At 46.6% G+C, this 24,247-nt stretch overlaps 1 pseudogene; it reads left to right on the forward strand.

Moving 5' to 3' along the window:
• Positions 1-1,819: 1,819 nt before the first annotated feature.
• LOC130022175 (zinc finger protein 675-like) lies at positions 1,820-22,827 on the forward strand (annotated as a pseudogene).
• Positions 22,828-24,247: the final 1,420 nt, after the last annotated feature.

A 24,247-nucleotide genomic window follows, 5' to 3' on the forward strand; every position in this document is an offset into this window, starting at 1 on the left:
TCAAAAGCAAAAACAATATCTAGTGTAGAATTGCCAAGATCCTCACAGTTTTCCACTATCGAATCTTTTCTTTAGTGTGGGACTCTTTGGACTTTGAGAACCACAGAGATGTACTCTTAACTACATCGCATCATTTTGCTACATTTTTGGACAAGTGCTTGAATTGCATGTTTTGTTCAGTTTCAGAACTAAAACCGCGGCTTCAGGATTTGGCATTACAGCACTTTGATTTGGGAATGGGGTCTGCAAGTATGAGTGAGTTGGTAAGATTCGCTAATTCAGAATAAAAATTTTTATGCCAGCAGGAGTGGAACAAGTATGTGATTGTTAAGGTGGAAGTCTGGGAATGGCAGGGAGGAATTCCAAATCCTGATCCTTGGAGTAGAGGACCCTTAGCTTCACTAGGTGCTGAAATCAACCATGTATAAAAAATACTGTGAGTTTTGATTTGCTTGACAGTGGTAGTTGTTTAGAAAGCTAATTCGTGGGCCCTGTAGATAGGGCAGTGAGAAATATACTTGCTTTGCACAGGGATGGATGGTCCTTACCCAGCATGCCTTATAGACACCATAGACCCACAGAACTGATCCTAGACACTGCATGGTGTGCCCCTCCACCCACTCAACCCCCAATAAATAGAAACTACAAAACAGAAAGATAAGAAAACGTCATTGATCCTAAAAGGCATCACTTGCGGTGAGAGCTTTGCAAAGGCCACATGGTCTGTTTCAGCTGCGTGATGATGCAGCGTTGTCTTCACCCCTGCATCACAGGTTCCAATCTGAGCTTTAACCAAACCCACTGTGGATGTATTTCATTTTCTCTTGAAATGGATGCATCTGTTTTTTATAGAAGGATTTATTTGTAGTTGTATACCTTCATTAATTTAAAGGTGGGAAAGTCACAGAATTTACTGACTCTCTATCCATCAATTTTGTGAGTCCAATTTACAGTAACATGAAGTTCTTTAAGACAATTCATATGTCAGTAATTGCATTTGTGTGGTGCATATGTGTGAAACCACATCTGAAGGGCTCAGTTTTTTGACAGGAAGACTCAGTGAATAATGCAATAATTAGAATCCTCTGTTGTTCTACAGGAAAGTTGCCACCCAGAATGGAATGTCTCTGATCCTGCACTGTATGGTAATGTCTCGAGAGAGCAATCCTGCCCTCAGCCCCATGAGGATGCCGAGACAGGCGGGATGTCTTCTGAGGGTGATCAGAATAGCGAGGGCTACCTCACTCTGAAGAAGCCCTCTCCTGGAAAAAGTTCCTTGGAGTGTGTTATTCTCAGTTCACAGACAAAAAATTCCCCAGTGGGGCACCTGCTAGGGAAAGGAGCACTGTTTATAGTGAGTCCCTCACAGCAACATACCCTCAACCACAGTTACCATGAGCAGAACCCATCTACGTGTAAGGAATGTTGGGGAGCCTCCCCATGTTCTCAGCACTGTGGTGTTCACTTAGAAAACCATAGTGGACAGAATCCCCAGAAAAGTCAGCCCGGAGAACAAAGTGTGAGTCAAGGGTTAATCCATCATGACCATATGAATATAAATTCAGGAGTGAAACCTTTTTCATGTGAAGAATGTGGGAAGGCCTTTGATGAATCATCACATCTTTTTATGCATAGGAGAATTCATACAGGAGAGAAACCTCATGAATGTCAGACATGTGGGAAGGCCTTTATTCAGAACTTTAGTCTTAATAGACCTATGAAAACTCATAGTGGAGAAAAGCCTTATATATGTCAGGAGTGTGCTAATGCCTATACTCGATCCTCAGGCATCCATATACATAGAAGTATTCACACTGGAGAGAAACCTTATATATGTAAGGAATGTGGAAAAGCCTTTGCTAGAGCCTCAAGACTTACTGTACATAGGAGAATTCACACTGGAGAGAAACCGTATATATGTACGAATGTGGAAAGGCCTTTGCTAGAGCCTCAAGACTTACTGTACATAGGAGAATTCACACTGGAGAGAAACCGTATATATGTAAGGAATGTGGGAAGGCCTTTACTGAATCCTCAAGCCTTAGTGTACATAGGAGAATTCACACAGGAGAGAAACCGTATATATGTAAGGAATGTGGAAAGACCTTTGCTGTAGCCTCACGACTTAGTGTACATAGGAAAATTCATACGGGGGTGAAACCGTATATATGTAAGGAATGTGGAAAGACCTTTGCTTGGGCCTCCACATTTAATAAACATAGGAAAATTCACACTGGAGTGAAACCATATATATGTAAGGAATGTGGAAAGGCATTTGCTTTGGCCTCAAGACTTAGTGTACATAGGAGAATTCACACTGGAGAGAAACCGTATATATGTAAGGAATGTGGGAAGTCCTTTGCTGAATCCTCAAAGCTTAGTGTACATAGGAGAATTCACACTGGAGAGAAACCGTATATATGTAAGGAATGCGGAAAGGCCTTTATTTCATCCACACGATTGAGTGCACATAGGAGAATTCACACTGGAGAGAAACCGTATATATGTAAAGAATGTGGAAAGGCCTTTGCTGAAGCCTCAACACTTCGTGTACATAGGAGAATTCACACTGGAGAGAAACCATATATATGTAAGCAATGTGGAAAGGCCTTTGTTGGAGCCTCAAGACTTAATTCACATATGAAAATTCATCTCAGAGTGAAACCTCATCAGTGTCAGACATGTGGGAAGGCATTCACACGGTTCTATTCTGTTACTCTACATATGAGAATTCATAATGGAGAGAAGCCTTAGATATGTCTGGAGTGCGGGAAGGCCTTTACGTAATCCTCACAATTGACTGTACATAGGAGAATTCACAGTGGAGAGAAACCGTATATATGTAAGGAATATGGGAAGTCCTTTACTGAAGCCTGCTGATTTTCACCCTGGCTGCACCTATGCCAGTATTCTTGTGCTTGGAATTGCTTGTGTGTTAACTTGTAAATAATGGGTCATGGTGATGAAAATAAGGAGGAAGGTGACTGAATAAACAGGTACAGAAACACCCTCCTGCTCAGAGCTATCATGGCTCACTACTCTGTTATTGTTTGCTATGCTTCTAGCTTGGCCCAGATGGGCTGCTTAGCGGAAATTATGGCAGAAATCAACCAAGATGCAGCTTTGAATACTTTGAAAATGGAAAAACCGGTAAACCTTCATTCTTCAGTCTTTCCTGGGTTAGGATTTGGAATGCTTGAGCACCCTGAAAATCCTGGTTTGGGAACTTGAGCGTCAGGTCACACCTGCTTGTATTGTGCATTCACACTTGTTTCTTACTTGTTCTGGATATCCAGGCTTTAGTGGATGTGGAGCTTTTTAGGGTTGCATTGGGGGCTGTTCTGTGGCTCAGGTGTCATGGGTGAGGGTGCGTTATCCTGAGGGCCCCTGCAGCCACGATCACATCCAGGTCCAAGATGGCACTGGGATGGTGGACACATGGATTTCAGGCTTTGGTGTGGGGAGCCTGCAAAGAGTGGGGGTCTTGGCCATCTCACTCCTCCCTACTCGAGACTGCGAAGGACCCTGTTTGGGGCCTTTGGACTGGACATAACACTTATCGAAGCTCCGGATATGTTCACGAGAAGCCCCCAAAAGAAAGGGACACTTTTGCCATCGGTCATTTTCATTGGCTTCAGTGCTGGGCTTGGTACTTTGGGGCGTGTTTGGACAAATGAGAGGTATTTGCCTCTGAAAATTCACTCTTTGGATTATATATATATATATATTTTTTGCTTTTTGGGTCACAGTTTTTCACATGGGTTTCTCGTGACTTATGCACTCAGGAATTACTCCTGGTAAAGTTCAGGGGACCATATTCTTGCTGGTATTCGAACCCGAGTTGGTCACGTGCAAGTCAAATGTCCTACCCGCTCTGCTATCACTTCAGCCCCTCTTTGGATTAATTTGAATAGCTGCTTTTATTCAGGGGAATTGGAAGGGATTCTTTGATGCTCGAGGTTTACTTCTGGTTGTGCATCTCAGGAATTATTCTGTGTTGCTATTGGGTTCCTATGGGATGGGGAGGTTTGTCCTGGATCAGCAAGGCAACCATCCTAGTCGCTTCACAGTGAGTCCAGCCCCACTATTGGTGTTTTTCCCCATATATAGAATTTCTACTTCCCGGGAGTATGGTACCGCCAGCAGGTCAATCTGTGCCTGTAAGTCGAGTGCATCAGCAGCCTGATGGCACCGTCAGACTTCCAGATACTCCAAAATTGCTGCTGTGCCTTTGGCCAGAATCCAAAAACTTTGGGCAAAATCTTCCAAGAAATTAAACAGCCAAAAGTTAGGTTTGTGTAAACACACCAACAAACCATTTCCAGCTCAGCTGTATAATTGGAGGTAAGGTCTCTCTGGTTCCTGATCAAACTGCTTAAAGGCTATGATCCCAGAGACTCAGAGACAAATCTCAGAACCCAGTGGCTTTCTGCAGAGATGCGCCCTGTTCCTGCAATGAGCTATCGGCGACAGACCACCACAAGGGGGAAAGGGTGTGTGTCTCTGCCTGATACCACTTGGTGGCTCGGTGTCCACCATATTCCAGAGGGCATTGGACAGACAGGATTGGGCCTGCAGTGACAAGACATGCGGGGCCTCATGGGATTGGGGTGGACTCTGCACATTCCTCCCCACCTCAGTGAGACCCCGAGTCGCTGCCCATATACAGACTCTCTGGCTCTTGATCACTCTGTTTAATGGCCATGATCCCAGAGTCTCAGAAACAAATCTCGGAACCCAGCGGCTTTCAGCAGAAATGTGTCTGGTCCCCTCAGTAGGTTAGCAGAGCTGGGTATTTCAGTTGGGAATAGGTTTCGTGCCTGGCGGTTCAGTGGCCGCCATCACTAAGGGCTTCTGCACGGTTAGGTTTGGGACTGCAGTGAGGAGACATGCAGGGCCTAACAGGATGGTGGTGGAGCCGGCCCTTTTTCCCCACCCCAAATAAAACCCCGGGTTGTCTGGCGCCTACGATTGACCTCTGTGTCTTGTGATCAAGGTACGTAATGACCATGATCCCAGAGATTCAGAGACAAATCTCGAAACCCAGTGCCTTTTAGCAGAAATGTGTCTGCACCCCTCATTAGGTTACTGTCCCCAATCCACCCCAGGGGGAATTGGTGCTGTCCCTCCAACTGCTTCCCCTTGTCAGCTCGGTGGCCTCCATCCTCCGAAGGCCTTTGGAAAGGCTGGTTTGGGCCCACACTCACGAAGATACGTGAGGCCTCTAAGGATGGGGTGGAGACGGCCAATTCCTCCCCACCCCAACAAGAGCCTAAGTCATTCCCACGAACCACCTCTCTGGCTCTTGATAAGGCAGTTTAATGGTCATAATCCCACAGACTCAGGAACAAATCTCGGAACCCAGCAGGTTTTGGCAGAAATCCCTCCAGATTTAGTTGTTAAAATTTCAGAATTCCAAAATCATATGTTATTTATAACCAGCAATCGAAAAAGGATTGTCTACTGTTGCATTTTCGCCAGATATGAATGCTGGGGTAAAATCCCAAATAATAATGGTGGGTCTCGAGCCAAATTTTGAATGTAATCAAAGTAGAGAGAAGAATGTCGAAATTATCTGCCCCACTGGTAGAGGAAGACTGTGGAATGGCGTTATACTTGGGTTTTTATTGGTGGAAAATGGGCTCGATGAAGGGACGGGTGTTTCATTGTATGACTGAGACTTTAACCTGAAAGCTTTCTAAGTGCTCTCCCATTTTTTCCTGTTTTCTCCCATTTATTTAGAAATTGCCAGAGCAATTGTAGAGCAAGTAGGATGCTTACCTTGCATGTGTACAACACAGGAGTCCTCCAGTCCACAACATCTTTGAGTTGATCATTGGACAATGAGTGTCCCCTTCTCATCCCTAGAACATATTATGTGGGGATGTGGCATGGGGTAGAGGTGTCTTCTCCCTGGAGTTCTTCATTATGGAGAGATCCTGTGCTTTGCCCTCTTAATTTGTTGTCATTCTTCCTCATCTCTCAGGCATATCGAGTAGTCAGTGTGTTTTAAGGCCCTTGTTTTCCCGGCTGTAAAACAAGCCTGAATTTTCACCTAAGGGGTTGGGTGCTCTTTCTGGACTCCGATCAGTCAATGTGACACCTTGTATATCTTGGGTTTGGATCATTGTCATTGTTTTTTGTGTATGGGAAGAAATTTAGTTTTCTTTTGTTTTGGGTCCTGGGGATGCTCAGCAGTTATTGCTGGTGGTTCTCGTAAGTTGCTTTTGGCAGTTTTCAAGGATCAACCCCTGTCAATCTCATGCAAGGCAAATGCATACCTGCTGTACGCTTGTACGCAACAAAAAATGTTTTATTGTGTGTATGCTAAATTGTCACTGTGAGCCCATAGTGAAGTTAAGTCGGACCAGAACAGCAGTGCATCACGGTGGGTGCTCGCCTTAAAGATGCCGCCTACCTTCGATGTCCAGCATCCCCTATGGTATCCCAAGCATCACTGGGTCTGATTAAAACAGAAGCCAAAAGGATTTTTTGGGGATTGCTGAGCTCCTCCATCCCCACAACCACATCTATGGTCTCAGCCTCACGGGAAAAATATCAGAGCCTAATGCTGGGACTAGAGGGTCTTTAACCTCAGTGGGTGCTGCAATATGGAAATTTATTTATTGTATTGTTTTTTAAAGTTTTCATTAAAGTGCCAGTATTTTCAAGGTTATTGATAGTTGTATTTAGGCGTGCAATAATTGAACACCAATCCCTGCATCAGCTTCTCTCCACCCGTGTTCCCGTATTCCCTCCCCACCCCAGTCCCCAGTCTACCCCCGCCTGTCATCTGGACAAGCACATGACTAGGTTTCAGTGGTTACAGCTTATATCTCTTATTTTCAGTTTTGTTGCATCTGTGTTTTGGGTAAATGGCTACACCCCTCACTCATGTCAATGGCATAAATGAATCCCTGATCCCTGTAAACGTCTGGGTCTCTTCCGCCCCAAATTTCTTTCCTTCTTTGTCCGGCTTCTCTCTAAACACTGGAATCAGGGATGATTTAAGTAGACCCTTTATATTACATTTCCACATCCAGTGTTCGGTATTCCATAGATGAGTGAACATCATCCTGTTTTTGTTTCTTTTTCTGACTAATTTCACTCAAGATGGTATCTTCCAGTTCCAACCAGGTTGCTGCATAAAAGCATTAATTCTAAAAACTATATCACTTGATCACTCGATCCCACTTTATTCATCAATTTATTCGAGTGGGTGCCAGTAACGTCTCCATGTGTGCCTGTTGCGTGCTAGTGTAGCCCAATGGCATCTGTTCTTTCTAGGAACATGCGGAGCCTCAAACCAATTGTTCAGGGTCTTGATAAAGAAGTCTGACCATCTTATAGGTGGGCATCCACATGATCTTTTGCCATCTCGTGGAATTCAGTCAGTAAAGGGTCTAGGCCAGTGGTTGTCTGTAAACCCCATTACATGTCCAGCCCATCTGATTTTTGATACCTTGGCAGATGAGACAGCATCCCTGATTCTTGACCGTTGACAGAGATCAGAACTCTGGATTCTATCTCTCATTTGAATGATGTGTGATATTCCAAGCATAGCTCTTTCGATTCCTCTTTGAGAGACACAAGTAGCATTCTCATCCTGTTTACATAGGGACCAGGTCTCTGACTCATATGTTGATGCAGGAAGAACAGTGGAGTTGAAGACATGTACTCGTAGTTGGAGGTTCTTTGTCCTCTTAGTTTTTTCTTCAACGCTCTTGAAGGCATTCCAAGCTGCTCTCATACTCCTGCGAAACTCAGGTGCCAGGTCATTCATCATGTTTCTTTCTCGAACTAGGTATATATAACTGTTGCATTCGAAGATGGTGGTTCCATTGAAAGCGAATGGAGGATCAGAAACGAGGATGTTTCTCATAAACATTGTCTTCGTAATTGTGATGCTTCGTAATTCAGCTGTTGTCAGACTTTCCACACTCACCGTCGAAGTCGGTCATAATTTCTGCCTCTTGGCTGTTTGGTGTTATTAGAACAATGTCATCAGCAAAGCAGAGGTGGTATAGTTGCCGGCCGTCTATCTTCACTCCCATTCCTTCCCATTCCAGTCGTCGCATGATGTTCTCGAGCATGGCACTGAAGAGTTTTGGTGAAATGGTATCACTCTGCCGAACCCCTCCATTGACATGGATAATTACTTCTATGTAGAGTGGTGAGATCCTGGTAGTGAATCCGTAATAGAGCTCACGGAGGATCCTGATGTATTGAGTTTGTACACCCTGATTGGCTAGGGCTTCTATGACCCCTTCCATCTCAACAGGAAAAAAAGGCCTTCTTTAAATCAATGAACGTTAGACAGAGCGGCATCTTGAACTCCTGAGAAACCTCAATGAGCTTAGTAATCATGTGGATATTGTAGATGGTACTGAATCCTTTTCGGAACCCACCTTGCTCACATGGTTGTTCTTCATCTAGTGTTCTGCTAATCCTATTCAGGATGCTCGAGTGAACAGATTGTAGATGAGAGACAATAGGCAGATTGGACGATAGTTGCCAGTGTCGTGGATGTCTTCCTTCTTGTATAGTAATAGTAGTACAGTCTTGCTGGTTTTCCACTGGGATGGAACCTTGCATTCAGACAGGTAGCATGTGAAGAGCCGAGCCAGTGTATTGATGAGTAGTGATGGTAAGTTCTTCAGGTGTTCAGGTCTGATCTTGTCTGGGCCAGGTGCTCTTTGTTTCTTTACCGACGAGATGGCGTGTTGAATTTCAGAAGGGAGAACATTGGGAGCGATATATCTATCGTGCAGAATGTGGTATGTGGGCAAGTGGACGTGGCTATTAAAGAGATCTGAGTAGAAGTCATGAATAATCTCCATTGCCCTTCTGGAAGATGTGATAGATCCATCAGGATGTCGGAGGGGAGTCATCTTGGTCTTGTAGTTGGTGAAGGACAGGTGGGCATTACAAATGCTTTTCCCGGCTTCTGACACATCTACCAGCATCACTGTTCTGTCTTTGAGGTCATCCTTTATGGCTTCTCTGCATTGTTTTGCCATCTTGGACGTTTGCTTGCGGTTGCCTGAGGCATGTGCCAAGCCACGTTGGAGAATAAGTTCAGGAGTGTTCGAAGAAAGGGGATTTTTTCGTGGATATCTCTCTCAGACCCGAGAGTCCCAGCAGCAGGAATCCCTGAGCAATGCTGGTGTGACCCTCTCCCCACCTAAGTAAAGAGAACAAGATAACAGAAATATCATTGATCCTCGAGAGGAATCTGCTTCAGGTGAGATGTTTTCAAAGGTCTATCTCGGCTGTGTGGGGATGCATTATTGCCTTCGCACGTGTATCCCACTAAGCTATCCCACTAAGCTTCACACTAAGGTAGTACCAAACCCAGTCTCTGGCCCCTTTTATTTTCACTCTAAACTGGTGCTTCAATTTTCTGCAGAGGGAGTTATTTCCACTCACTGTGTCTGTCCTTTGAGTTGGAAAAAAATTACACAGCTATGTGACCTGCCGTCGGTCTATTTTGCTTGTCCATCTTGCTGAAACATTAGGTCGTTTCCTGAAAAATCCATGCACATGTCAGAATTGCAACCAAGTCAGGTAAATGTTAGAAACAAACCTGCAGGTCTAGAGTTTTTTGGACGAGAAGACTATCAGGCACAGCACAGTAATTGGAATCCTTCTCTGCTGTTCTTCGAGTAGCAAACAGCCCGAGTGGAATTCTTCTGGTCATGCACACTGTGACAAAATCTCAAGTGAGCAGTTATGCCTTTAGTCCCATGAGGATGCCAAGACAGGTGGGATGACTTCTGTGGGTTACCAGTGGGAAGTGAGCGACCACGCTGCAAAGAAGCGCTCCCCTGGGACAAGCTACTCAGACTGTTCTGCTCAGTCCATGGACAAAAAAAGCCCCAGGGGAGAAGCCCCTGGACTGTGGGAGAGTAGCACTGTTTATAGTGAGTCCAGTTATGTAACTCACAGGATATGAAGACTGGAATCGAACCCAGGTTACCCAAGTGAAAGCTCTCACACACTTTGGCTCTCTATACAGCCCCGCGATCATGCCTGAGTGCTTCCTGAGTGCAGAGCCCTGATAACCTCTGCGCATTGCTGGATTTGTGGCCCCCAAACCATGAACAAACCAAATGAAACCAAAACAGCCTCAGTCCCTTATTGAAGGTTTAGCTCACCCCAAAGTGGGTGTTTCTGGGCTATATCTTGCTGTATCCATGCTGCCTGTTCCTCGTAGAAGAGGGTTGCATAGCCTCAGAACGTAGGGTGTTGAGGTGTGGGTTGCCCATAGCAGGAAATATTTCTAAATGGTCTGGTCACAGACATAACAAAGTGGCTTCTGATGTTTTTCAGCTCAGACTGTCACTGTCACTTTCCTCCCATTTTTCATCGATTTGTTCTAGCGGGACCAATAACATTGTGAGACTTGTTACTGTGTTTGGCATATCGAATACATCTCAGGTAGCTTGGCAGGCTTTGCCTTGTGGGCAAGATACTCTCCGTAGCTTGCCGAGAGGGGTGGAGGAATCAAACTCGGGTTGGCCATGTCGGTAGCATGCAAGTCAAATGACTTACCCTCTGTGCTATGGCTCCAGTTTTGCAGGTTTGCCTTGCTCTGTCCACGTCAGGGTCAATCCTCTGCACCCCTGGTGGTCCAGAGGCAAAGATGGAGCAGCGTACTAGACCCCCAAGGTGATTCAGCTATGTACCCCACAAGATCTGAAGGTGGAAATCGGATGTTGGTTACCCATGGGAGAGACTCCAGCCTCAAGACTCTCCTTCCACTGCCCCTTTGAAGCTCCGTGCTTTATCTTTAATTACCCCATGCTGGAGCAATAGCACAGCGGGTAGAGCGTTCGCCTTACAAGCGGCCAACATGGCCGACGCGAGTTCGATTTCTTCGCTCCTCTCGGAGAGCCCAGCAAGCTACCGAGAGTATTCGATATGCCAGACACAGTAACAACAAAAGTCTCCAATGGAGACGTTACTGGGCCCGCTCGAGCAAATCGACGATCAACGGGAGGGCCTTTACCTTTACCTTTTACCCCATGCTGGAGCGATAGCACAGCGGGTAGGGCGTTCGCCTTACAAGCGGCCAACATGGCCGACCCGAGTTCGATTCCTCCGCCCCTCTCGGAGAGCCTGGCAAGCTACCGAGAGTATTCGATATGCCAGACACAGTAACAACAAAGTCACCAATGGAGACGTTACTGGGCCCGCTCGAGCAAATCGACGATCAACGGGAGGGCCTTTACCTTACCCCATGCTTAACACAGAAGCAAACCTAAGGTTGGAAAATTCTTAGAGAAAGGAGCCTCGAGAGGGACGGAAACGCCCACAGCTTCATCTCGTGGCATTTCAGCATAACTTCCGCGGCCCAATTTTCCCACGTTTAAGATTCTAAGTCCTTCTCTTTGCTTAAATGTTAAGTTTGGAGTCATTAAGGATCCAGCACACAGCTTGGGCTGCTGCAACGGGAGCAGAGCGGATAGGGCTTTTGCCTTGCATCCACAGGACCCGGTATATTCATAGGCTTCCCATACGGTTCTTCAGTCATGTCCATAGTGATTCCTGAGTGAAGACGCAGGAGAAGGCCCTGAGCATATCTGGGTGTGGCCACAACCATAAAGGAACAAACAAGAAAGAAAAGTAAAACATAGAGCTTCAGTTCCTTGATGGTGAATTCTCTCACCCTGACTTAACAGTGTCAGAACTGTATATTCTTCCATTCCCCGCATTGGTGTAGAAGAGGGTTCGTGTCCCCTCATAATGTGGGGTGATGTGGTGTAGGTTGCCCATGACAGGAAACATTCAAAGGGCTCGGTCACAGGCATCACACCGTGCGTTCAGAACTTTTTTTGTACAGAGAGCAAAGAACAATAAATGTAAGAAAATAACCTTGCCTTGCTCACTAAAGGTCCAGATCAATCCTCTTCACCTCTCAAGGTTTAGAGACAAAGCTAGGGAAACCCACTTGAACCCCGAGGACATTCAGCTATCCACTTCACAAAGATCTGAAGGCTGGAATCAAACCCAGATTACTCAAGTGAAAGACAAGCAACCGCAGGCTTTCCTTCCTAATGCTGCACCTGTGGAAGAGGATGCTTGATCCTTTATTACCCCATACTCAACACTGAAGCAAACCTAAGGGTGGAAAATTCTTAGAGAAACGAACACATTCTGTTACTTTATGTTCCCAAGATGAAAGCAATCTTTCTATGTCTGTCCTTTTCTTTCAGACTAACACCCGAGAATAGCTGAGACAAGTGCAAGGAGGTTTACTCCATCGCATGGAGGCCAGCCGCACACGCTAGTGGAAAAGGCAGCTCAGATAGGGAAGGGAGCACCAAATAAAGGGTGCTGGGAGGATCCTCACAGGATGGGAGATGCATGCTGAAAGTTAACTATAGACCGAACATGATTGCCACTCAATGCCTCATTTCAAAACCACAGCCCCCGAAAGGAGAGAGAGAGCAAAATGGAATGCCCTGCCACAGAGGCAGGGTGGGATGGGGGGATGGGAATCGGAGGGACTTACAGAGATCAGTGGTGGTGGAGGGATGGGTACTCGATAATTGTTTAACTGAAACCCAAGCACAAAAATTTGTAAGTCTACAACTGTACCTCATGGTGATTCACTAATAAAAAATAAATAAATAACAACAGAGAAAAGATCCTGGAGAGGGACAGTAACGCCCACAGCATCATCTCGTGGTCTATCACCTGAACTGCCGTGGCCCACCTTTTCCACGCTTTAGATTTCCAGCCCATTTCTTTGCTTCAATGTTAGGTATAGGGTCATTAAGTATCAAGCAAGCCACTTGGGTCTCTGCAGTGGGAGCAAAGAGGTTAATGCTCTTGGCTTGCAGTCACAGGCCCCAGTTCTTTCTCTGGGTCTCCATACAGCCCCACAATCATGCTGGAGTGATTCCTGAATGCAGCATCAGGAGAACCTCTGCTGTTGCTGGATTTGTGTCCCCCAAACTATGAAGAAACCAAATACAAGCAAAACAGCCCCAGTCCCTTATTTCCTCACCCCAACGTGGGGGTTTCTGAGCTGTATCTTGCTGTATCCATGCTGCCTCTTCCTTGTAGTAGAGGTTTGGGCTCCCTCAGAATGTGGGGTGCTGGGGTGTGGGTTGCCCATAACAGAAAATATTTCTCAATGGCTTGATCACAGGCATAGCAAAGTGGCTTCAGAAGGTTTCTAGCTCAGTGATGAGAACAAAAAATAAAAATAAATGGCCTTGCCCTGCTCTTTCCACGTCAGGTTCAATCCTCTGCACCCCTCCTGGTCCAGAGACAAAGCGTGAGCAACCCACTCGACCCCCAAGAAGATTCAGATATGTACCTCAAAAGATCTGAAGGCTGAAATCGAACCCAGATTATTGTAGTGAAAGAAAGCACTCACACAGTTATCTTACAACAGCACCTGTGGAAGCGAGTTGCTTGATCCATAATTATTCCATACTTATCACTGAAGCAAACCCAAGGGTGGAAAATTCTTAAGAGAAACAGGCCTGGGGAGGGAACTCCACATGAGGACCCATTGCCTAGAATGGAACGAACAGGGTGACAGACTGTCTGAGTTCATCATGTCAACCAAGACCTTCCATGGTAACTCACAGTTCCAAAAGGCTGAATCTAAACATTGGAGATGGGAGTCTCCCAGTGGATGCTTCCACAATGAAATAGACCACATCATATTCAATCGGCGGTTTTGCCTAACTGATGTTGCTGTTGTCCCAAAATTTCAAACGGGATCAGACAACCGTCTCCTTCGTGCAAAATTCTACCTCACAGAACGAGGAAAAAAGAATGCACAGTTTAAGAAGAGAAGTACCAGAATGACCACCAACTGGGAGCTCTTTGGCTCTGTTGCGGCAACATTTGAAGATGCCATCATTGACAACACTGATGAGGAATACAATCGAAGGATTCAGCACCTCCATGATTGTGCGAGGAATGCCAAGAGAGAGATAACCACAAAAAACCGCCTTCGAACACTCTTGAACTTATTCACCAACGTGGCTTGGCACATGCATCAGGCAACCGCAAGCGAACATTCGAGCTGGCAAAACAATGCAGAGAAGCCATCAAGGATGACCTCAAAGAAAGGTAAGCAGCGGTGCTGGTAGATGCTGCAGAAGTCGGGAAAAGCATTGGTAATGCCTGCCTATCCTTGACCAACTACAAGACCAAGATGACTGCCCTCCGACATCCTGATGGATCTATCACATCTTCCAGAAGGGCAATGGAGAAGATTATTCATGACTTCTACTCAGATCTCTTTAATAGCCATGTCCACTTGCCCACATACCACATTCCGCATGATGGATATGTCGTTCCCAATGTCCTCCCTTCCGAAATCCAACGTGCAATCTCGTCGGTAAAGAAACAAAGAGCTCCTGGCCCAGACAAGATCAGACCTGAAAACCTGAAGAACTCACCATCAGTACTCATCAATACAGTGGCTCAGCTCTTCAGACGCTACCTCTCTGAATACAAGGTTCCATCCCAATGGAAAACCAGCAGGACTGTACTACGATACAAGAAGGGAGACATCCACGACATTGGCAACTATCGCCCAATCTGCCTATTGTCTGTCATCTACAAACTGTTCACTCGAGTCATCCTGAATAGGATTAGCAGAACACTAGATGAAGGACAACCATGTGAACAAGCTGGATTCCGAAAAGGATTCAGTACCATCGACCATATCCAAACATTTCTAAGCTCATTGAGGTTTCTCAGGAGTTCAAGATGTCGCTTTGTCTAACATTCATTGATTTAAAGAAGGCCTTTGATTCTGTTGAGACAGAAGCAGTCATAAAAGCCCTAGCCAATCAGGGCGTACAAACCCAATACATCAGGATCCTTTGTGAGCTCTATTATGGATTCACGACCAGGATCTCACCACTCTACAAAGAAGTAATCATCCACGTCAAGAGAGGGTTCGACAGGGTGATACCATTTCACCAAAACTCTTCAGTGCCACCCTCGAGAACATCATGCGATGACTGGAATGGGAAAGAATGGGAGTGAAGATAGATGGTCGGCAACTACACCACCTCCACTTTGTTGATGACATCATTCTAATAACACCAAATATCAGCCAATCGGCACAAATGCTGAAAGACTTCGACCATGACTGTGGAAAGGTTGGACTACAGCTGAATCTTACGAAGACAATGTTTATGAGAAACAGCCTCGTTCTGGACACTCCATTCGCTCTCAAGGGAACCATCTCTGAATGCAACAGTTATATATACCTACGTCGAGAAATCAACATGATGAATGACCTGGCACCTGATTTACGCAGGAGGAAGAGAGCGGCTTGGAAAGCCTTCAAGAGCGTTGAAGAAATAACTAAGAGGACAAAGAACCTCCAGCTTGAGCACATCTCTTCGATTCCACTGTTCTTCCTGCTTTAACATATGCCTCAGAGACCTGGGCCCTACGAAAACCGGATGAGAATGCTATTTGGGTCTCTCAAAGAGGAATCGAAAAAGCTATGCTTGGAATATCACACTTCACTCAAATGAGAGATAGAATTCGGAGTTCTGATCTCCGTCAACGCTCAAGAATCAGGGACGCTGTCTCATTTGCCAAGGCATCAAAAATCAGATGGGCTGGACACGTAATGAGGTTTACAGACAACCACAGACCTAGAGCCATTACTGACTGGATTCCAAGGGACGTCAAAAGATCGTGTGGATGCCCACCTACAAAATGGTCAGACTTCTTCGTCAAGACCCTGAGTGATCGGTTTGAGGGTCTGCATGTTCCTAGAACGAACAGTTGCCATTGGGTTACACTAGCACGTAACAGGGATGAATGGAGATATTACTGGCACCCGCTCGAGCAATTCGATGAATAACGGGGGATCAAGTGATCAAGTGATAGGAAGACAGTTACAAACACAAGCCTGTGGCTTGGCAGTTGATTGTCTCCAGATAATATTACCTCCTGGACATCTGCTCTCTTGACTTAAGCCTCAGTTGCCCTTACTTCCTTGATCCCCAAAATCAGGGTCCCGAAGACGGACTGGATGGACCCAGGGCAAGTGGTGAGCTAGCTACCCTGGCATCAAAATGGGCCTGGCCAAAGTACCATAATGCTTATCTATAAGTTAAGAGCATGGTCACGGACAAATTCTGTCATGAATCAGATAGTAATAACTAGACTTGGACCCTAATGGGATTAGGAGTGATTGATCTGGCCTGAGCACTGTAGTCTGAGTTTGTGGTGAGAATTCCCCAGGAGTGTCACCCCACAAGCCTAAAAATGTCTAGTACTGTGTCCATACAGAACAGTAAATATTAGGAAGTAAAACTGTCACTGTCACTGTCCTCCCGTTGTTCATCGATTTGCTCGAGCGGGCCCAGTAACGTCTCCATTGGAGACATTGTTGTTACTGTGTTTGGCATATCGAATACATCACGGGTAGCTTGCCAGGCTCTGCCTTGCGGGCAAGATACTCTTGGTAGCTTGCTGGGCTCTCCGAGAGGGGACGAGGAATCGAACTCGGGTTGGACATGTTGGCTGCGTGCAAGGCAAACGCCCTACCACTGTACTATCGCTCCAGCCCCTGTAAATAATGGGTCTTAATGATTGAATCCAGGTGAAGACTGATTAAATAGCAACTAAGTAAAAGGGTACAAAAACCACCTCTCGATCACAGCTGTCAGTGTCACTCTTTTTGTTTTCTTTTGTTTTTTTGGTCAAACTCAGAGATGCACAGGGATTACTCCTGGCTCTACACTCAGGGATTACTCCTGTTGGTTCTTGGGGGACCCTATGGAATGCTGGGAATTGAACCCGGGTTGACTATGCAATGCGAACGCCCTACCCACTGTGCTATCACTCCAGCCCAGTGTCTCATTTTTGTTTGGACTCTGGTTTGAGGCAGAGACCCCAGTTGGTGAGGTTTATGAGAGAGATCGACCAGGATGTTGCAGTGAATCTTTTGTAATAAAAAAAAGAGGCAAACCTCCACACTTCAGACCTTCCTCTGTTATGTTTTGAGGAGTCACACCTGCTTTGCCTTGGCCATACTCTTGGCTCTGAGCCCATCTATACCTGTGAGGGAGGACACAGGTATCCTTATGGGGATCTGGACTTTGAATCCAGATCAGTCTTGTGCAGTCGAGCACCTTCCCACTGTATCAGCTCTGCACTCCATGTTTTCAGATTTTTATTAGATTTCCCTAAGCATTGAGGATAAATATTTCAGAAAAGTTTAGGATAATGGCCCTGTCATTATTCTGTAATAGGGTGGATTAGACATAGTTGAAATGGACTTGACTGTGCACAGAAAGATTTCTGATGGTTCCATGAAAGGATGGAACAGGCCCCTTGATCAAAATATTTTACAAATGGTGGGTAACTTGCAGATGCCCAAAATCCAATCTCAGCAGGCAATAACATCAGCTGTGATGACGAACTATAAAGGGTGGTCACATACCTGAATTTTACTCTTCTCATTTCAGTTATATTAGGAGAAAAGATGACAAAATGTTGCGTTTGCAAGTGGTAAAATCTCAATCTTACTAGCCACTAGAATGATTAAAACCGTTTTTGTTCTGTCCAAAAGACGAAGTCTACAAAATGAACTAGTACACTTTGGTGCCCATTAGTGCCTATGTGTCTTCGTTCTTAGGGTTGGTTCATACATGGATTTATTTATTGAAGTATGTTTTATGTAATTCATGCCATACCTGGTAGTTCATAGGCGTTTGTGTTATTTTGGATGCCAGGAATAGAACTCAGGAAAACCGTGTTTAACACAAGCATTAAACCAAAGTACTAACCTCTTTCCCCATACTCTTGGTTGAGAACGTGTTTCTAAAGCTGCGTCCTGGGGTTTCCTTGTAGGTTCTTTGATAGCGTGTTTTCAAGGGGTAGAGTGTTCACTGTACAGTGCTCTCTGATGTTCTTCCCAGCCTTTGCTCCTGTCCAGTGTCTCTCCAGCTCTCTGGGTTGCTGCTAGGCCAGTTCCTCTGCATCTTCAGGGCTGGGTTCAGAAAGACTGCACCCATCTTGATTAATGACTTCCCAGAGAAACTCATTGTCCCAGGAGCCATTCACAACCTACTTGTCTGTTTTACTTTGAATCAACCTGCTTTTGTTTTCATGATGGACATGTTGGGAAGCATTGGTTCTATGTTTAACCAGTACAGGACCAAAGGACTCCACCTTAACTCCTGCCCTGAAGTCTGTGACCAGCCCCTTCAGCACTTGCCTCTCCTCTTTTTGATTCGAGCTCATCCCCCCTGCACTGATTCAACTGGGCTACCATAATGGTCTGTCTGCTCTTGGAACCTGGCACTTTAAGGCTCCTTGGTGAAATGGGTGATGTCACAGATGGGAGTCTTCCATGTGCACCTTTACTTCCTAATGATTTAAAGTGGATCAGGCCTCCTCTGGGCACACGTTTAAAGGACAAAGTGATACTTCAGTCGAAAGGGGACACTGAAGGCCAATTAGTGGCAGGACATGAGGAACTCTCACCTCCAGTGCCTGTAATGTGACCTACAGGATCGTGCCAGCTTTCGGGGCACTTTTGTGATTGTTTTTCACTCCGCCCCCCCATCCATAGCCAGTGGGTTCCTGGGGTTTGCCTTGCTCCAGAGGCTTTAGGAGGATATAGAGCTTTGCTGCGTTCTCTGGGGGGATTTAGAACGGCACAGGGGTCTCGGGTGTGAGTGCATTATCCTTGGAGGCATCTTCACTTCCAGCTCTGCGATGGGGCAGCATGGCCAGGATGCAGAGCTGAGCATGGGGGCTGTGGTTCTTGAGGATGCTGGACCTGTGATTGCAGAAGACTTGACCATCCCAACCTTCTCAACCAGGGGTTTGCTGGGCCCTGTCCTGCAGCTTTCTGTGTAATCATGTGTATGTAAAACAGCCAGATCACTTTGAGCGGCAGCTCCTCAGTCCCCAGTGGTGAGGGACCCTGTTGAAGCCAGTCTTTTTTCATTGGAACCTGCCAGGAGGAATCCTGGGGGCCTGCTCCTAGCATGTGGCTGAGAGTTGTAAATAAATGAATAAATAAATGAACGTTGGGACTCAGAGAGATGGTCTTGGCAGATGTTTGCAAAGTATTTGTGTGAATTTTATTTCCTTCGTAAATACAAAGACTCTCGGCTTGACATGTTATCTGTTCAGCTCATCCTTCTCTACCTATCCCAGACCTGGCGACCCCCAGCTGTCTGGATCAACTGATCCTATCCCAGAAATGAGGAAAAATGAACCTTCCTGACCAGGGAATTACCTGGTCAGGAATGTTTGAAGCCTGGCCCTTTAAGGCTCTGGGTGACGGTGCAGGTGATGTCACAAAATCCGGGTCCTTTATCCGCCCAGCCTTGGCTTTCTTTGCAGAAGTGCTGGCGGGTCGCGTGGCTATGGAAGGTGAGGAGCGGGTGAGAGGGCACCCAGGGGGGCAGGGGGTCCGGGAAGGTCGGTTTCCCGCCGGCCGCCCAAGTGGTAGCTCTGAGCGCCTGAACTTCCACGGTCTCCGCCTTGTGGGCGGCGGGGTCTCTCCGTGGCGGTGGCCCGGGGTGGCGGCCCCTCACCTGGGACGCACCGAGGGCTCCTGCCAAGAGGTTTATCTTGTTTATAAATTGATTTTGAGGTAAAAATAGTCCTTGTTACTGAGGAGAACTTACTTAGAAAGATGCGTAAGGAGGGAACGCGGCCGGGGTTCGATCCCAGCACCCCACAGCGTCCCTTTACCTGTGGTTCTCAGGACTCCCTTCCTGGGGATCCGAGGACCCTTTGGGGTGCCGGGATGTGAGGCCAGCGCCCTCCCTGCTGACCCATAGCTCCGGTCCCTCAGAAAGCAGAAAGTGTCAGAGCTAGAGGGAGCCTCAGTCTCCTCCCAGATCTGAAGGGGCGGGTGAGGGCACCTCAGCGTTATCTTAGTTTCGGGGCAACTCCAGCACCTGGTCAGTCACGGGGTTGGGTGGGTCATCCCAGCAGTGTCCCCAGGACATCCCGTTACAGGCCCCCTGTCATTCCTTAGTCAGATTGTGGAGTAGGTAAAGCACGGGATTCCCTCATCAAATGGACCTGGGGGCGCATTCTTTTTCCTCGTGGGGGGGTGTGTTGAGCCCCACCTGGCAGTGTTCAGGGCTCAATCCTGGCGTTGCTCAGGGTACCCCATATCTGGGTCAGCAGCATGAAGGAAAAAACACCCTCCCCTCTGTCCTGTCTTTCTTGGGGGTGTTGGGGCTGGATGGGGGGAGGGACTGGGCATATTCTTAATGTGCTTGGGGCTCAAAAGCATTTGGCAGAGCCTTTGATTTTCACTGGTTCTTGTGCATTCAGTGGGTTCTGGGACTTCAGGGAGGTGGGGAGCTTCTCTTTTGTTTTTATTTATTTATTTTGCATTTTGGGTCACACCCAGCGAGGCATTATGGTTACTCCTGGCTCTATATTCAGAAAGCACTCCTAGTGGTGCTAGGAACCATAAGAGATGCCCAGAATCAAACCCAGGTTGGCCACCTTCAAAAGAAATGCTCATTTGTCTATGCTGTCACTCAAGCCCCAAGGTGTGGAGCTTTAAGCCAGCTCAGGTTGCGGTCTGGAGGGGTACATCAGGGTAGTGCTACAGTGGGTCTTGCAACCAAATATGCCATCTTAGCAGGAAGTAGCTTGGGCACTTCCAGAGTGTGCCCTAAACCCTCTAATAATGTAATTTAGGATCACTATTGGACACCACACCTTTATTCATTTAAAAGAATTAATTATTCAGTATGTAGGAAGTACAACGGCAAGACTCAGATACTACTCCTGCATTTGCATTCAGGGATCACTCCTGGCTGGACTCAGGGCATCATATGGGATGCCAGGATTCAAACTTGGTTTGGCCGGAGTGTAAGACAAGCACCTCACCTGCTATAGTGTGTCTCCAAACTCTTTACAGAGAAATTTCTTTTTTTTTATTTTTAAGGTAACACCCAGCATTGCTCAGGGTTTACTCAGGCTTTGCATTCAAGAATCACTCCTGGCAGTGCTGGGGGACCACATGGAATTTCGGGAATTGAAAGGCAAACACCCTACCTGCTGTACCATCGTTCCGGCCACAAAAATGTCTTCATTACTTAATTTATTTTACTTTTTTTGGCCACAGCAGCACTCAGTGCTCAGGGGTTACTCTTGTTTCTGAGTTCATATATCATTTTTAGCAGTGTTGGAGTGGGTGAGCCTATGTCCTGTTGCATATTGACCCCGGCTTAACTGCTTGAAAGAAAAGCACCCTATCAACTTATTAGCTTTGCTAACCCTATGTGATTATATTTCCTCAGAAAAAAGAATTTCTGCCTCACCTGTCGAGATTCCAAGCATCTCCACTGTCCATCTCTCTAAGACCAGGGGTGTGCCCTGCTGTTGAAGTGAGTACTTGCAGAAAGGGGTGTTCCGGGGACCAGCTGCAATAGGTTCTAAATGTCTCACTCTTAGGGGCTGGTGCAGTAGTACAGCCAGGGGGGTGTTTGTCTTTCTTGCCGTGACCAGAGTTATCCCTGCCACAACATCACTAGGTGATATTGTCCCCTGAGCATCACTAGGTATGACCCCAACCCTCCCACTCCAGAATTTGTCTTGACACATGAGCATTCTTTGAGCATCTTTTTGGGGTTGGAGTGTTTCTCCTGTCTTTCCCTCTCCCCCCATCCCCACTCCATTTGCTACAAACTTGGAGATAGTCAGAGACTCTCCCCCTCTTGTGTCTGTGTGTGTGAGATGCAGGGGGAGCCATGCTATGTCCCTCAAAGTTAAATCAGGTGCTCAGCCCACTGAACTCCTCTCCTTGGGTGTATCTCACTACTTGAGGAGCAGATGAGGTGAGATTTGGGGCCACACCTGGTAGTACTTGAGGTCTGTGCCCTGCTCTGTGCTCAGGGTACTAGTGGACACTGGCTACCAGGGAAGGCCCTCTGGACTTTCAGGGGCTGGCATCTGCTTCAGTCTGGTGTGCTCTCTCCTGTTTATACCTTCATTGAAAGCTCTTGCATGAGAAATTTCTTGAGCCCTTTCAACAGATGGCTGGTAGGGGAAAATGAAGGAGTTGGTGGCTCTGGGCAAAATTATGGACTTTAAAATCTCGTTTGGGCTAAAATTAATTTTTCTTTTCTTTTTTTTTCTCTTTTTTCTTTTTGGGAAACAGCAGTAATGCTCAGGTGTTATTTCTGGCTTGGCACGCAGGAATCACTCCTGGCAGTGCTTTAGGTACTTTATGTGATGCTGGGGACCAAATATATGCCCTGCCAACTGTACTATAACTCTGACTTAAAGTATAATTTTTCATCCTCTTTTTCTTTTATAAAATCACATACCCACAGGAGTAAAATCATAGTCTGAAAACCTGACCTGTAAACTCTGAGCATTTCTGGATGTGGTCCCAAAACAAAACAAAAAACCCAGAGGACTGACCGTTCAGAATATATTACTAGATTTCACACCTTTTCTGTTGGCTGTTAACTCCTCATTGCCTTTATTTGGGCAGGAGGAGGATTGGCTATGCGGGATTTTGCCAAACCCAGCAGTGTTCCAGTATCACTGCTTGGAAATTCAGGTTGTGAAGTTAAGTCTTTTGCGTTCATGACAAGTGCCCTGCCACTCACTGTCAGCTCTTCTGAGCCGCTGCAAACCTTTGAAATTGCAGCCTGTACTTCTGGCTCAGGTTTGCACCAGGAGGCCCCAGGTGCCAGCAACCCTGCCCTGACCTCGATCTACCAGCTGGGCCTCAACAAACCAGCCTTACACATTTACCTGCATTTTTCTAGTTGTTCTCTGCTCATCTGGTCTCTGGCCCTTTAATGCTGCTTGCAGACGCGGAAGTGACGTCACAGCAGGGCATTTAGGTGTTTGCGTGCAAGATGCTGAATCAGGCCTCTATTTGTTAGCAGGTGAAGGGAGAAGAGGCTGTCCCTCGTGGAAGGGGTCTGTGAAGGCAGGTTTCGTGGCAGCACTTTGGGGCGCATTTGGACAAGTGAGAGGTATTTGCCTCTGAAAATTTACTCTTTGGATTATATTATTTTTTTTGCTTTTTGGGTCACACTCAGTGTTTCACATGGGTTCCCCTGACTTATGCTCTTAGGAATTACTCCTGGTAAAGCTCAGGGAACCATATTGTTGCTGGGATTCGAACCCGAGTTGGTCACATGCAAGTCAAACATCCTACCCGCTCTGCTATCACTTCAGCCCCTCTTTGGATTAATTTTAATAGCTGCTTTTATTCAGGGGAGTTGGAAGGGATTTTTGATGCTCAAGGTTTACTTCTGGTTGTGCATCTCAGGAATTATTCTGTGGTGCTACTGGGTTGCTATGGGATGGGGAGGTTTGTCCTGGATCAGCAAGGCAAGCATCCTAGTCGCTTCACAGTGAGTCCAACCCCACTATTGGTGTTTTTTCCCCACATATAGAATTTCTACTTCCTGGGAGTATGGTACCACCAGCAGGTCACTCTGTGCCTGTAAGTCGAGTGCATCAGCAGCCGATGGCACCGTCAGACTTCCAGATACTCCAAAATAGATGCTGTGCCTTTAGCCAGACTCCAAAAACTTTGGGCAAAGTCTCCCAAGAAAGTAAACGGCCAAAAGTTAGGTATGTGCAAGACACACCAACAAACCATTTCCGGCTCAGCTATATAATTGGAGGCAAGGTCTCTCTGGTTCCTGATCAAACTGCTTAAAGGCTATGATCCCAGAGACTCAGAGACAAATCTCAGAACCCAGCGGCTTTTTGCAGAGATGCGCCCTGTTCCTGCAGTGAGCTATCGGCGACAGACCACCACAAGGGGGAAAGGGTGTGTCTCTCCGCCTGATCCCACTTGGTGGCTCGGTGACCACCATCTTCCAGAGGCCATTGGACAGACAGGTTTGGGCCTGCAGTGACAAGACATGAGAGGCCTTATGGGATTGGGGTGGACTCTGCCCTTTCCTCCCCACCTCAATGAGACCCCAGGTCGCTGCCCATGTACAGACTTTTTGGCTCTTGATCACTCTGTTTAACGGCCATGATGCCAGAGTCTCAGAAACAAATCTCGGAACACAGCGGCTTTCAGCAGAAATGTGTCTGGTCCCCACAGTAGGTTACCAAAGCTGGGTATTTCAGGTGGGAATAGGTTTCATGTCAGGCGGCTCAGTGGCCGCATCTCTAAGGGCTTCTAGACGGTTAGGTTTGGGACTGCAGTGAGGAGATATGCAGGGCCTAATGGGATGGTGGTGGAGCCGGCCCTTTCCCCCCCCGCCCCAACGAAACC

Source organism: Sorex fumeus, unplaced genomic scaffold (assembly GCF_029834395.1).
Source record: "Sorex fumeus unplaced genomic scaffold, SorFum_2.1 ptg000019l, whole genome shotgun sequence".
Classification (NCBI taxonomy): domain Eukaryota; kingdom Metazoa; phylum Chordata; class Mammalia; order Eulipotyphla; family Soricidae; genus Sorex; species Sorex fumeus.